This window comes from Spermophilus citellus (assembly GCF_964194105.1).
Source record: "Spermophilus citellus genome assembly, chromosome: 16".
In the NCBI taxonomy this organism is placed as follows: Eukaryota; Metazoa; Chordata; class Mammalia; order Rodentia; family Sciuridae; genus Spermophilus; species Spermophilus citellus.
Window position 1 is genome coordinate 77,220,690 of NC_138196.1, and position 13,578 is coordinate 77,234,267.

At 46.9% G+C, this 13,578-nt stretch overlaps 1 long non-coding RNA gene across 1 annotated transcript; it reads left to right on the top strand.

The window, feature by feature from the left end:
• Positions 1-3,426: 3,426 nt before the first annotated feature.
• Positions 3,427-12,543, top strand: LOC308635433. The gene is made up of 3 exons (XR_014019189.1): positions 3,427-3,641; positions 10,486-10,748; positions 11,345-12,543. It is a non-coding gene; the product is annotated as an uncharacterized lncRNA (long non-coding RNA).
• The last annotated feature ends 1,035 nt before the right edge of the window (positions 12,544-13,578 follow it).

Here is a 13,578-nt window from a genome sequence, read left to right on the forward strand (position 1 = left end):
ACTGTCACCTCTGACGGGGAAACCCAGATGTTAAAGTCAGACCTCGCCATGGGAACTTGCCATCGTCCCAACTTTTAAATATTTTCCTGGCACTCCTAGTCAACAATACATCAGCAGAAAGTAATATGAAGTGTAAATATTGGAAAGAGGAGAAGAATTGTTTGCCTCAGAGGCGACACGGATAATATCCTTGATGGGCCTGGATCTGGGAAAGCGGACACTCCTTCTTTTCAGCTTTTTGCCCTGAATCTTTGCTCCCTGAGGTGATGAACACATTGCCTGAGGAAAGGAAAAAAAAGAAAAAGGGGAGGCACTAAGAAGGGAAAGAAACTTGGGAACAACTCAAAATCACCAGTGGTCTTTATAGAATGAGTGTGCGCACACCCGCGTACACTCACCTAAGTGGCAAACAGACACTGAGAATGCACGTCAAAATGTTAACAGGGCTTCTTTCTGAATGACAAAATCACAATCGCTATTTTTTATGCTTTTCTGTCATTTCTAGATTTGGTGCAGTGGAAACTAGATGCTATTTGTCAAAAGCTGAAGACAGATAAGGGCAGGAAAGCCGTCTCAATTACACTGGAGATGAGCGGAGGAGATCTGGGGGGAAGCAGTGGGTCACTGCGTTGATTTTAAACATTGTCACCACCGAGTTGAAACTTCTGTGCTCCTCTCTGACTGCCTGCTCATCACGTGCTGACTCTCGGAGCCTGTGCTTCCTCCTCTGCCCGCTCCTCAGGTCCCTGCATGCAACAGACCTTAGGCTCCTCAACAAACCACACAGCCCAGTACCCAGGACCTTGGTGACCTTGTCATTTTGTATTCATTCGTCTTCTCTCTCTGCATACTGGAAAATCTCCTAAGGTTAAACCATCACTTAATTTCATATGATGTGTCCAATCACAGAAGCTTTATTGGTGGGAAAATGGCTATTTTCAGACCATTTATCTAAAAAAGTGGACTTCAGCAAATTCTGGCTGCCAGACCCAAGCAGGTAGGCCCCTGGCCTGGGTCAAGGACCCTCCATGGTGGCTGCCGCTAGCTTCACCTGAACCTGCCATGCCCAGTGAGGCATGGTCGTTTTCAAAGCATCGGTGGGCAGAACGGTGCTTGCAGCTTCGCACAGGCCCAGGGGTGAGCCTCGCACAGATCCACAGAGCACCAAGGCAGGGGTCGGGAGGATTGGATCCAACGTCCCAAACGCCATTCTTCTTTGTGTTGCTTCCGATCTTGTCTGGAACTGAGGGAGAGGGCTAGGGAGGGATTAAGAATTGGGTTGGAGTCCCATGGCTTGCTGGCCGGTCAGGAGTTCACCCCAATTTGGCCCTAGACTTGTTAAGACATAAGCTCTGATTAACATTTTAGACTTCAGGACCCCAATTGTGGCTTAATCCACAGATTTTCCTCCTTCTTCCAAACATTGCTGGGCCTCTGGCAAGACTGAATACTAGACTCTGAAAAAGCAGTTTTGCTCGGATAACTGCTCTGGTGGCCGGGGATTTCTTGTGGTTCTAAATTCTGTGGAATATGAGGCTGATACGATAATAATCTTATGGGTTCGATTGACTCTTTGAACTCTTAAAATAAAAGGGTGGGGGGCTCGTGAGAGGCCGTGAAGGAGACACACCCATTCCCATGGAAGGCAGCCCAGGCTGCAGCTGCTCAGATCACCAGGCCAAGTCCTCCTGGTGGAGACGAAGCAGGACTAGAAATTGGGGGTGGGGGAATTTTTGGACATTAATTTCTTTACATATCAAGTCACAGGAAAAATAAAAACTTGAATTGGACTTTAATTTCTTTGGACTTTTACTTCTCCGTGTTAAGAAAACTTTGGACTTTGATTCTTTTGGACTTCAACTTCTCTGGACTTTCCTTAGAAGGGGATTTAATTTTTGGACTTCAATAGCTCCCTTGGAATTTCCAGAGGGGAGGGAGTTTTTGTCCACATTCTGGTCTCCTCCATGTTGCTGGGATTATACTGAGTATTTTATATTGTTATTTAACCACATTGCAGAACTTCTGAAAAGAGTCGTATTAGACGCTGTGGCTGGGCCTTTTGAGGAGAAAGAAGAACAGAAAAAGGAGTGAATTTGCACGTCAGTTAGTTAATAGACTCTTTGGATCCATTCAGAGTCTAAATTCTAAGCTGTCCACCTTGGGTCGCAGAAGGAGATGGCTCCCCTCTGGAGAGAGGAGCTGTGGCTATTGTTTGGGGACTGGCCTCCTACCTAGGAAGAAGCTTTGGAATGAGAGAAAGTCCCCTCAGGGAAAACAGCCACCCCATTGGAACCCTGTGCTGAGTGCTGCAACCCAGTGCCTGGGATATTTCAAAAGAAATCGCTTCTCCTCACCATGGGTTACTGGTGAGGAATGCTCCTGGCTCCCTTGGCCTCAAGGTCACTTGTCCCCATGAGGAAGAGGAAACTACAGCCTCTGGATGCTTCTCAGTTAGTGGGAGCTCATCTTCCACAAAACTGCAAGCCTGAGGGGGTTGCCTTCCCTCCGGCCCTGGATTCGAGGTCAGTGCATCAAGAATGGCTTAAACTTCAACTTGGATGGGCTGCCCCAGGGGCTGCAGGAGTGTGCCTCCTGTTTCTGTGGGGAGTGGGTCTGGGGGGGGAATATTGACAGGCTCATTGCACCCCTCAGCCATGCCTCCAGCAGGCTTCATCAGCAATAAAGCTGACCCATTTAGTTCACTGGCTCCTGTTGTATGCTCCACTAGGTGCCAAACTTGGGCAAGAACAGGGGGTTATTTGTAAAGTGTTCTTTAAGCTGCATCTTTACAGGTTGAATAAGAAGTCCTCCACCATAGAGTGGCATATTTAGAAGTTAGCTAGATGGTGGACATGAACATATTTTGTAAATTGCTCATCTTTACATGATTTGGTCAATTATGGTTGTTAGCGGGAGTTGTTCTGAGATCATCATCCTCCAACGAGGCTCACTGTGGTGGGAATAGCTACTGCTTACTAACTCCTGTGCTGGGCACACAGGAGAATTTCTCACTGTGAGCGTTGCTTGCTTTATCCACCTCACAGCTGTGTTTGGAATGTTGGGAAGAACACGAAGTTCAAAGGAGAATGTTATGGTGCATGCCCGATAGAAGGTTCTGGATGTCAGTTACATAACCATTTTTAGAAATCCAGAAAAAATGTTCACACTGGTTATTGGTGTTGCCTGGTGCAGGAAGAGTTGCAGACAGCGGCTGCTACGCTGCATTCCTCCTCAAGGTTGGAAGGGGGCACAGGGTCACCCACTTCCTCTCCTCAGTTGATATCTGTGTGTGTCAACTTCCCATTAGCTATTCTGTTGACACCCGTGCAGCCCCAGCTGCCCACTGAACCCTGTCCCCCACGCAGAGATAATGAGGCAGTGCTACTTATATAACCTGGTCTGATTAGAGTCTCGGATCTTTGCACCTCCACAGCTGTGTGTTGTCACCAATGGACACTTTTAACTCGTCTGCCAATTCCCAGGTCGCCCAAATAAGTGGCTGAAGGAGTGGCTGCTGTTCCATCGTTTATTAGGGTGGAATTTAGGTCCTGATCAACCCCTAATGCTGAAAATTAGCTCCGAGGAAACTGCGGCTGCGGTTCCCGGTCTCTGGCTGATAGGAACAAGCAGAAGGTATTCAGGTGGGTTTTTTTCTTTCTTTCTTTCTTTTTTTTTAATCCTGTAGCCAGTTCAGCACACAAATTACTTCGGAGCTATTTTTAAAAATGTAATAGGACCAATACTTAGGAGAGCCAGGTGCAGTGTGAGGAGGATCAGAAAGCATCTATTACGGCTCTGCATCCGCTCTCCCTTAAAGCCTCAGACGATATTGAAAAAGCTCCCGCGATCTTCCCAGTGGCTTAGCCACGTCGCTGGAATCCTCCGGGTGCCCTGAGACCTGCGGTGGGTGGAGGAGTCATCTTGGCCCAGAGTCACTTTGGAATTAGCCTTTTGATATTGGCAAAGGCTTTTCAGACTGAGTGACACCCAGAGGTGTCCCCAAGACTACAGGTGTGCGGTCTGCTCGCAAAACTGGGCCCCTGAGCGCCCATCTGAGTTCTCCAGAGGAGGAGAGTGTTCCTTGGTGGTGTGTTCAAGTGTCCCACACCCATTCCAGACCCCAAAAAAACAAGCGAAGAAAGAAAGAAAGAAGAAAGAAAGAAAGAAAGAAAGAAAGAAAGAAAGAAAGAAAGAAAGAAAGAAAGAAAGAAAGAAAGAAAGAAAGATTTCTCAAATGCATTCTGAACTTTCCTCCTTGCCCTGACATCATGGAGTCCACTCTGTCTTGGGCCCCTCTCCTCTTCCCTTGGGTTCCTTCACACACTCCTTGGAAGTTGCGATTCATGAAGCCTCCTTGACCTTTTCTCTTTTTTATTTTTTCAACTAAATGATGGACAGATCCAGAAGAGTGTCCTGTGTTCCCAGCTGGAGAAGCTGGGGGAAGAGGAGGAGGCCCCTGCCCCCAGGCCCTTACCACCTAAGTGAACCCTCCCTTCATTTCATTCTTTCTTTCTTCTTTCTTTTCCTTCTTTCTTTCTTTCTTTCTTTCTTTCTTTCTTTCTTTCTTTCTTTCTTTCTTTCTTCCTTCCTTCCTTCCTTCCTTCCTTCCTTCCTTCCTTCCTTCCTTCCTTCCTTCCTTCCTTCCTTCCTTCCTTCTCCCTTCCTTCCTTCCTTCCTTCCTTCCTTCCTTCCTTCTCTCTCCTTTCTTTCTTCTCTTCTTTCTTTCTTTCTTCTTTCTTTCTTTCTTTCTTTCTTTCTTTCTTTCTTTCTTTCTTTCTTTCTTTCTTTCTTTCCCCTCCCTCCCTCCCTCCTTCCTTTCCTTCCTTCCTTCCTTCCTTCCTTCCTTCCTTCCTTCCTTTCTTTCTCTCTCTCTCTCTCTCTCTTTCTTTCTTTCTTTCTTTCCCTCCCTCCCTCCCTCCCTCCCTCCCTTCCTTCCTTCCTTCCTTCCTTCCTTCCTTTCCTTTCTCTCTCTCTCTCTCTCTCTCTTTCTTTCTTTCTTTCTTTCTTTCTTTCTTTCCCTCCTTCCCTCCCTTCCTTCCTTCTTCCTTCCTTCCTTCCTTCCTTCTGCATTACAATTCTTATACACCACTGTACCATAATTCATCATGTCTCTGATTATACATAAGGTATGTGACACCAAATTCACATCTTCATACATGTATTTTGCCTTTTTTCTTAAAAAGTATTCTATTAAGATAGAGTAGAGGGTCTCCTTTCACCTCCCCTTCACTCTGGTCGGAAAAGTCTTCTCTCCTTTCTCTCCCCAGCCCTTGCTCATTTTGGCCATGTCTTTCCCAAACATTTCCAGGTTCTCTTGGTCCTTCCTTCACCTCCAAGGCCCAGCTTGAATCTAACACAGGGAAAACCATTTTATTTTAAAAGATTTAAAATAAAAAAAAATAACATCTTGCTTATATTATTTTAAAGTGCAAGTGGGAAATCAGGGGAATTAGAGGCAGGGTCAGGTTCTGGCCATGTCACCGGCTGGCTTTGAGATCTTGGCCATGTCCCCAACCTGTGTCAGCCTCAGCTGAGTCACTTGTGAAGTATGGAAGGGGACAGCCCATCCCAGGCTCGGTAGGAGTGTTGAGGACTAAGTATGGAAACTCCCTCACACTGACTTCTTTTTTTATAGTGAAAAATGTTAAGTACTCAAAGTCTATTGTCTTTTTTTTGTGTGTGAATGAAGATAGAAGAAGCCCACGGTTTTCAGGGCCCACGGCACCTGGTCCTTGACCTTTCCCAGAGGGCCTGGCCTGCCCTTCCTGGGGATCCCGTCTTCCTTGGCCTCTCTTCTACGAAAACTCAACAGCCTCCCCCCCAGCCAGGTTTTTCAGTCACCCCCAGGTGGGCCAGGGAAACACAGGTACAGAGGACAGATGGCCAGAGTGACAGGAGCTGTCTGCAAGCTAAGGAGAGAGACCAAGGGAAACCAGGTGGGGCAGGATGAGGGGCCTGAACATTCAGCCCCCCCATATATATCATCCCCAGGTAGAGCGCAGGCAGGCAGTCCTGGTCTGTGCAGCCTTGGTCAGCTGCTGCCCTCTGTGGTGCAGGAATGCGTGTGACTGTGCCCCGTCCAGGCAGCTCCAGGTTGTCCCCAGGAGCATGCCCCGCCCCCCTCGCTGGTTGACTCTGGGCCATGGACTCTCATCTGAAATAGTTCTGTGAAGTCCACAAAAACACCTTGAGTGGTTTTAAACCCCCAAGCATCACGTGGACAAGAGAAGAGGCGCTAACAGCTGGAGCCACACCCCATGGTGGCTTCTGATAGGAAGTCCTGCTTTGTCTTCACTGCGACTCTCTTTGCGAGTGCAGGCAGGAGGGTGGTCCTTGCTCAGGTTGTCCAGATTCACTTTTCCAGGTCACAGGGTTCCTCTCCTGTGGGTCTGGGTCACCTCCTTGTCCACCCTGGGTCACACCTAAGGGCTTTTCCCAAGCCTTGGCTAACCTACTTGCTAATGCTTCTGTCTGAGCCCAAGTTTCAGGCCCAGTCGTTGGAGCAGCTTGGTCAACCCCCTGGGCTGCACAACGCCTGCTCACCCCAACAAGAGGGAAAGGTCCTTCTGTCCCCTTGACCCTGGTGTTCCATCCTCGGTGGTGCTGGAAGCTCGGCTCTCTGCCCAGCTGGGCTTGGGCCACCGTGAGGGGACAGGTGCCCTGTTTTCCATTCTGTAGGACAAAACGGGTTTCATATAAACCTGGCTGCCCAGTGCCCAGGAGCAGGACATCCTGGCGCCATCTCTACCAACCTGCATTCTGACTGGGGCCCACTTGCCTCTGGCTGCTGTCCTCTGTATCTCCCATCACGCGTGGACTCGCTGAGTGTCCAGGGGCAGAACCTTGCTGGCCTCCTCCCCTGAGCTAGAAGAGGAAGGGGATGTCCAGAGTCCCCGAGGGTGGGCCTGGGCCCCATCCCTGTCCTTTGTGCAGCCTCAAGACACCGAGTAGGGGAAGGAGGAAGGGGACCCAAAACAGGCCCCATGCTCCCCCCGCCCCCCACTCTGTGCCTTGGACATTCTTCTGCTTGGATTTATGTCTTCATATGTCCTTTCGCCTTTTTTCTTAAAAATTACTTTATTAAGGTACAGTAGAGATACACAGTAAGAGGAATATATCTAAAGCGAACCCTTTGATGAGCTCTGACAGATGTTAACACCTATGACACCATCGCCAAGATGCCACGCGTCACCCTGCAGGTTTCCACACCCCTTTGGAATTTCCCCTTCATCTCTGGCAACCACAGGTCTGCTTTCTGTCATTACAGATAAGTGTTCAGGTTTTAGAATTTTATCAAAATGGAACTACACAGCTTGTAGTTTCACCCTGAAAAACAATTTTTTTCAGGTGTAATTTATATACAGTGAAATTCATCTGTTTTAAATGCATGTATGTTTCAGAGTCCTCTAGAGAAACAGAACCAATTGTGTGTGTGTGTGTGTGTATCTGTGTCTGTGTGTATGGAAAGAGAGAGGGACAAAGATTGGTTTACTTTAAGCATTTGGCTCATATAGTTGTGGGGGTTGGCAAGTCTGCAGTTGGTAGGGCAGACCAGCAGCCTGGAAACTCAGGCAGGAATTGTTGTTGCTCTTTGGGCTTTTTCACCGGATTGGGTGAGGCCCACCCACGGCACGAGGGTAGTCCCATTCATTCACGGAACAGGGGTTGTAGATGCTCACTCTGTCTATGGAGTGAGCTCTGCTCTGAGCACGATCAGCTCCTGGGTGTCATTCAAGATCACTGAGCTCCATGGACACGTCCTGAGTCCTGTTCTGTGTTCCACATGCTCCTGGAGGTCACCTTGTGTCATTCTCACCACTACTCTGGGAGGAGAGGAGGCCTCGGCCCATTTTGTGTAGTAATAGATAGAGCCTCAGAGAGGCCAAGAGCTGATGCCACCTGTCCAGAGGTGACCCGAGGTTTAAAATAGTTCTGATCTGTGTGTGTCTTCACTGGGTCCCCCAGGGTGCTGGAAGCTTGGTCAGTGTGGTGGTTTGGGAAAGTGGTGGGAACTTTTTAAGGCGGGGCCTAGTGGGAGGTAATTAGGTCTTTGGAGAGTCACTCTTTAGAGAGAGATTAATGGAGTTCTCGCAAGATCCTGATTAGTTTCTGTAAGAGTTAGTTATTAAAAGAGCAGGACACTCCCTGAATCCCTGTCACCTCCTCCACATGTGCTCCCACCATTGTGATGCCATCCGGATTGACAGCTAGACAGATGGGGCTGCTCAATCTTGGGCTTTCAGCCTCCAGAACGGTGAGCTACATAAACCTCTTTTCTCTATAAAGTATCCAGCCTCAGACATCTTGAAATAGCAACAGAAAATGGACAAATACATAACCAAGTCCTTCCACTGCAGCCCAACTGCTCGTTTTAGACATGACCTGCCCTATGTTCTTTAAAGTGCCTGATAGAGCATCGCGTGCACATGACAGAGCCCTGCAAGGACGAAGGGACCTTGAGAAGGTCCTGCATGCAGGGGGCTTGGCTGGGATATGGAAATCACAGGCAGGTTCATTTGGCATTTCCCCTCATGCTTCAGAAAGGACACTCAAAAAAAAAACACACTAGGATTTCTGCAGTTTTCTTTGTTGCTATTGTTGGAGTCTCTGGCTTTTAGAAAACTAGGTTAGAACATGTTGGAGAAAGCTTTCTTCCCTGGCTTATTCCCTGTTGCCTTTCTCTTGCCAACGCCGTCCTTAATAGGCAGAGAGCAGCCTGGTGTTTCTGGAGGGCCGCCTGGGCTCCCCCGCCCACCTCCTCCAGCTGCTGCCTCTGCCACGGGCTCCTGCTCCTGACCGTCCTGATGGATGTCAAGGTGAGGCCTGGCCACGTTCTCCTGTCATGTCCTGGGTGTGGGTGCCATCAATCACGTCTCCTGAGTTCTCACAAAGGAGCAGCCCTGTCTACACTGCCCACATCAAAACATGTCCTACAGCATAGGATCTTGGTGATCCTTCCTCTTTCTCTTTGATGCCTCCTTCTTGTGCCTAAGTCCTCCGTGCATTGATTTAACAGGACTTTTCTGCAGCATGGTGTTCAGTTCTGGGTCGGCCTGATGGCGCTGCTAGGAAATCCTTCCACTCTTTGTTTATCAAACACACACCCTGTTCTCTCTCCATTTTATCTCGTCTTCCGCTCCAGGACATTCTGACTTTCAAAAATTCACAAGAGAGGAAGAAGAAGGAGGAGAGGAGAAGAGGAGGAGGAGAAGAAAAGACAGACAAATAGGAAAGATGTCAACGAATAGGAGAGCTACCTCTGGAATTTGGCCATAGGCTCATAAACTTGGGGCCCAAGACTAACACGATACAATTTAACACAGAACAAAAATTGAGCCGGCTGCATGAGCATTTCCTCGGGTTGCTGGTCTACCATCAGTGGGCCAACCCTGCTAAGCTTCAAGAAAGGCCTGGTCTTGTAAGAGGCTTATTATACACAAAAGTATCTCTCTGATTTTCCCGCAAAGCCAGGACAAAGTTTCCCAGAAGAGCCGGTAGATTTCTGCACTCACCTCTCTCACATTCACTGAATTCAGGGACGTGATGGATTCTTGTTCCTCCCCGAAATGTGCAGCTGTAAGGACAGTGGAGCTAAGAATCAGTTGCTTTGAGTTTCAAAATTAAGAAAGTGAAGGCACCAGCCTGGATAACTTCTGTGACATGTGCCGCAGGAATCTGTATGTCCTGGATTTTCCAGAATAATTCCAATTTCCAATTTCAACAATTCCAATTGTCAGGTCACCAGTTGTGATTGTTGGCTTCCAAAATATGGCCACCTTGATTATAGGTGAGCCTGTGCAATGGAGGGTCACTGAAGTAACCAATTTTTCTTGGATGGTGTCAAACACAACTGAGCCCCACCAAACTGTGCTCCGTGAGTCAATCATATTATTGAGATGATACAGTGCAGTTACCAGGTGGTTCTGCGAATAATTAGAAACACATTTCTATATTTCGGAGGACCAAGGCAAGGAAAACATCACCAGGAAAATTTTACATGTGGGGACAATTATTCAACAGGCCTTTGGCTGGGATTTGTGGATAGGAACATAATTCAGAGGCAAAAATGAAATACTGGAGTAATACATGGAGATTTCTTTTATTGAAGCAGAATTACAGAACACAGGAATTAGCATTCAGCCAAGTCTTGATTATTCAAGGAATAATGACCCCTCTGTAGATTACCAAGCCTTCTCCTGTCCCCTCTCCTTCCCATAATCTAGTATTTCTCAAGTTTGGGTAATATATTTGGAAATTAAAAATTTACAATTCCTAAAAAAATAAGAAATAAAATTCTTAAAAGGTCATGGTATTCCTTAAATTATTTATATTAGAATTGCACTAAACTTTGCACAATGCTAAAATTTAAGATTAAGTTCTCATGCTTTTACGGATCTTTGTTTAATAAAAGTTTTTCACAAAGTAAAAAAAAGAATAAAGACCACAAAAAACAATAAATTCATTATTAACGATGTTGATTTACAGCAATGGGTGATGTTTTACTGGAAGTGCAAGGGACTTTTCAGTGTGCCCAGGAGAAGAGAGGAACCCAGCCCTGGAGATGGGTCCCGGCGAGCCCCCACTTCCAACTCCTCCTTCACAGAACATGGTACCCCTCGCCTGGGGGGTTTATGAACCCTGGCTCGAGACAGGAGCTCTGCTTTGATCTTCGTGAAATTGACCTTACATTTCTGTGTCCCAAGACTTACCAAAGGGCAAGGAGATGTTCTGAAACAAAAATAGATCAGGTATGTTCTTGTTGGTAAAATTGTTGCTAAAGGGAATTTAGGGTCATTTGTGGATCAGATAATCCTGGGACTCCTTTCAGTGGTTTCTATTGCCATGGGTATTAGAGAACTAGCTGTGCTATTGTCTTTCCAGAAATGCTGCCTCCTGCCCAGCAGGGCAGGTAGACATGTGCCTCCCCAAAGACCCCGACTCAGACTTTTGAGTGACAGGGCCCCTCTACTAGGACGGCCTTCCATGGTAAGGAGCCCTTTGAAGCCGCCGCCAACTCCTCCTGCATCGTGAGGTAGACGGCGCCATTGCACACACAGTACTCTTATCTTCTAAGTGTTTCACAACATGGACTAATTAATGATCTTCTTTCCTGGGCTGCCAGGGAGGGGTTGTAAGGAACGAGGGATGCATGGCTTTCCAGAAAAGCCCGTGTTAATTTTCTTCCCAGGAGAAGGGAGGAGAGACAAAACTGTACCGAGCTGAACACTTGCTGTGTCTGCCACTTTGACATTCGTCATTTTATTTAAACCTCACCACAATCTTGGCAGGAAAGGAACCTTGGCATAATGGTCTTCTTATCTCCATTTATTTTTTTTTTTTACAGATGGGGAAGATGCAGCTCAGAAAGATGATTTTCTGATGATCCTACAGTGACAGGGAGAGAGGGAGAGGAGGTGGGATCAGAACCCAGGCCTTCAGGCCTCCGTTGTGCCGCTCCACAGCGCAGAGGATGGGGGTGGTTAGCATTGCCACGTTCTTCGTGATTAACACTATTCTTGGCAACCAGCCTCATAAATATTGAATGACCATAATATTTCAATTGTACATAGCCCCAATCTGTGAGGCACTTGAGTTTCATGCAGCTATTTGACTCTTGTTGAGTCCAGAAATGGTGAATATTTGGATTTGAGGCTCGAAGTCGCTTTGGGTTCATTCTTGTCTTAAAAGCAATTTTTCATGGGTTCAAACTCTTGGACTTAGAAAAATCTGGAACTGAATACAATGCTTGCGTTGTCCTCAAAAGTCAGAGCCATGACACACCAGATGTTCTAGTCGATGATAAAAAAAAAGTCATTAACTTTTAATGGGAGAAAACATAGACTGATGTGAGGACATATTGTTTATTCTTTTGTATCAGCACTTATTGAAAAAACAGGGAGTGCGGCTTCTCCTGTGTATGCAACTCCCTTCCAAGCACACAATGTACTTAGGAACTACTTCCTGGGATGGCATCCATTGTTCTACCCTAATTGTCACTGAACCAAAGGGTACCCAAGGTCAAACAGTGGCCCCACAAACCAACTTGAGCAAATCCTGGGCCCCGGCTGCTCCCTGTCTTGGCACCTGTCCGATAAGTAGCTGTGGCCCTTCAGAGGAAGATGTTCATTGACCCAAAGGCAGGACCAGGGCTGAAACTCTGCATCTTTGAAGATGACGAACCAGTGAAGCTTGAGTGGCATTGATTATTCCATTCTGTGCTAGCAAGGGGACAGCTGGGGACACATTAGAGTCTGTGAAACTCTGGAAGCCATGTTGAAGACATTGTTGTTGAATTGGCTGAGCATCACATGTAGGAATTCTGCATGCTCATTCAACTGTTTTTTATGGAGTGCTTATTCATGTCAAGTCCTATTCTCATGATCTGGGACCACAGCAGTGAATTAAGAGGCTCCCCCGACACACACTCCCAAATTCAGCCCTCATTGAAATGACATTCTCTAAAGTACAGACATTTTTTCTCTTAATCCTAATAACTGTGTGTATGTGTGTGTGTAGTTGTGACAGGCACATGCACATATACACATAATGTACTTGTTTTGCATTTAAAAGACGAAGAATCAAGGCAGTCATTCATTAAAGATTACATAGCCAAGGATGGTAGAACTTGAATTTAAATCCAGATCTAGGAATCCTAGCTATTTTCATCCTTCCACACTGAATTCTGTCCATAAAATATGTAAAGAATTAGGGATCTATTGTAGGGGAATAACCAAGAACCACCTCCTACTACCAGGGCTCTGATAGTTCAGGCATCATTTTAACAGATTTCTTAGAGTCAGGCAATGGAGCCTTTTTTACTTGCTCTTCATTAGACCAAATTCCATTAGGACAATCTCTTTTGTTTGTTTTTTCAGGAGCTGCTAATATCTTTTTTTTAATATTCATTTTTAAGTTGGACACAATACCTTTATTTTATTTATTTATTTTTATGTGATGCTGAGGATTGAACCCAGGGCCTTGCACATGTGAGGCGAGCGCTCTATCGCTGAGCCCTAGCCCAGCCCCATGTATCTTATTTCTTGTATTTGGCAGAATCCAAGAGAGAGGGTAGGGAATGCAGCCACTGCACCGGACCCAGAGCTGGTTATCTATAAGGTCAAAAGTGAGTTGGTGAGTGGTGGCAGAATAGAGAGGCACACAGAACTGTGGATCTGGCTGCTTTTCTTGAATTACTGTCATGCACTGCAGAGTGCATGAAGCTACCCAGACCAAAAAGCCATCATAAGACCCTTTCTGCCAATTCCCTCTCGAATCACTCAAGAAAAGGAAGAAATGAGAAAGAAGGGCACCAGCTTCATCTTGATGAAACCAGGAAACCAGTTGCCGATCCAATGCAGGGGAAAGGGCTGGTAAGGGCAGTGGGAAGCAGATGGGCGTGTGGGAAGGCTGAGATGGCACAGCAGACAAGTTGCTGGGACGCCAGGGGCCACCCTGAGGGACAGCCCGGGGTATCTCGTTTGAAACACGTAGAACGAGCACGCAGTCTGCCTGCAGCCACGTCTGGACCCCATTTGGCAGAGGGAAGAAGCGCAGTTGCAGAGCTGATTGAGGGCATGA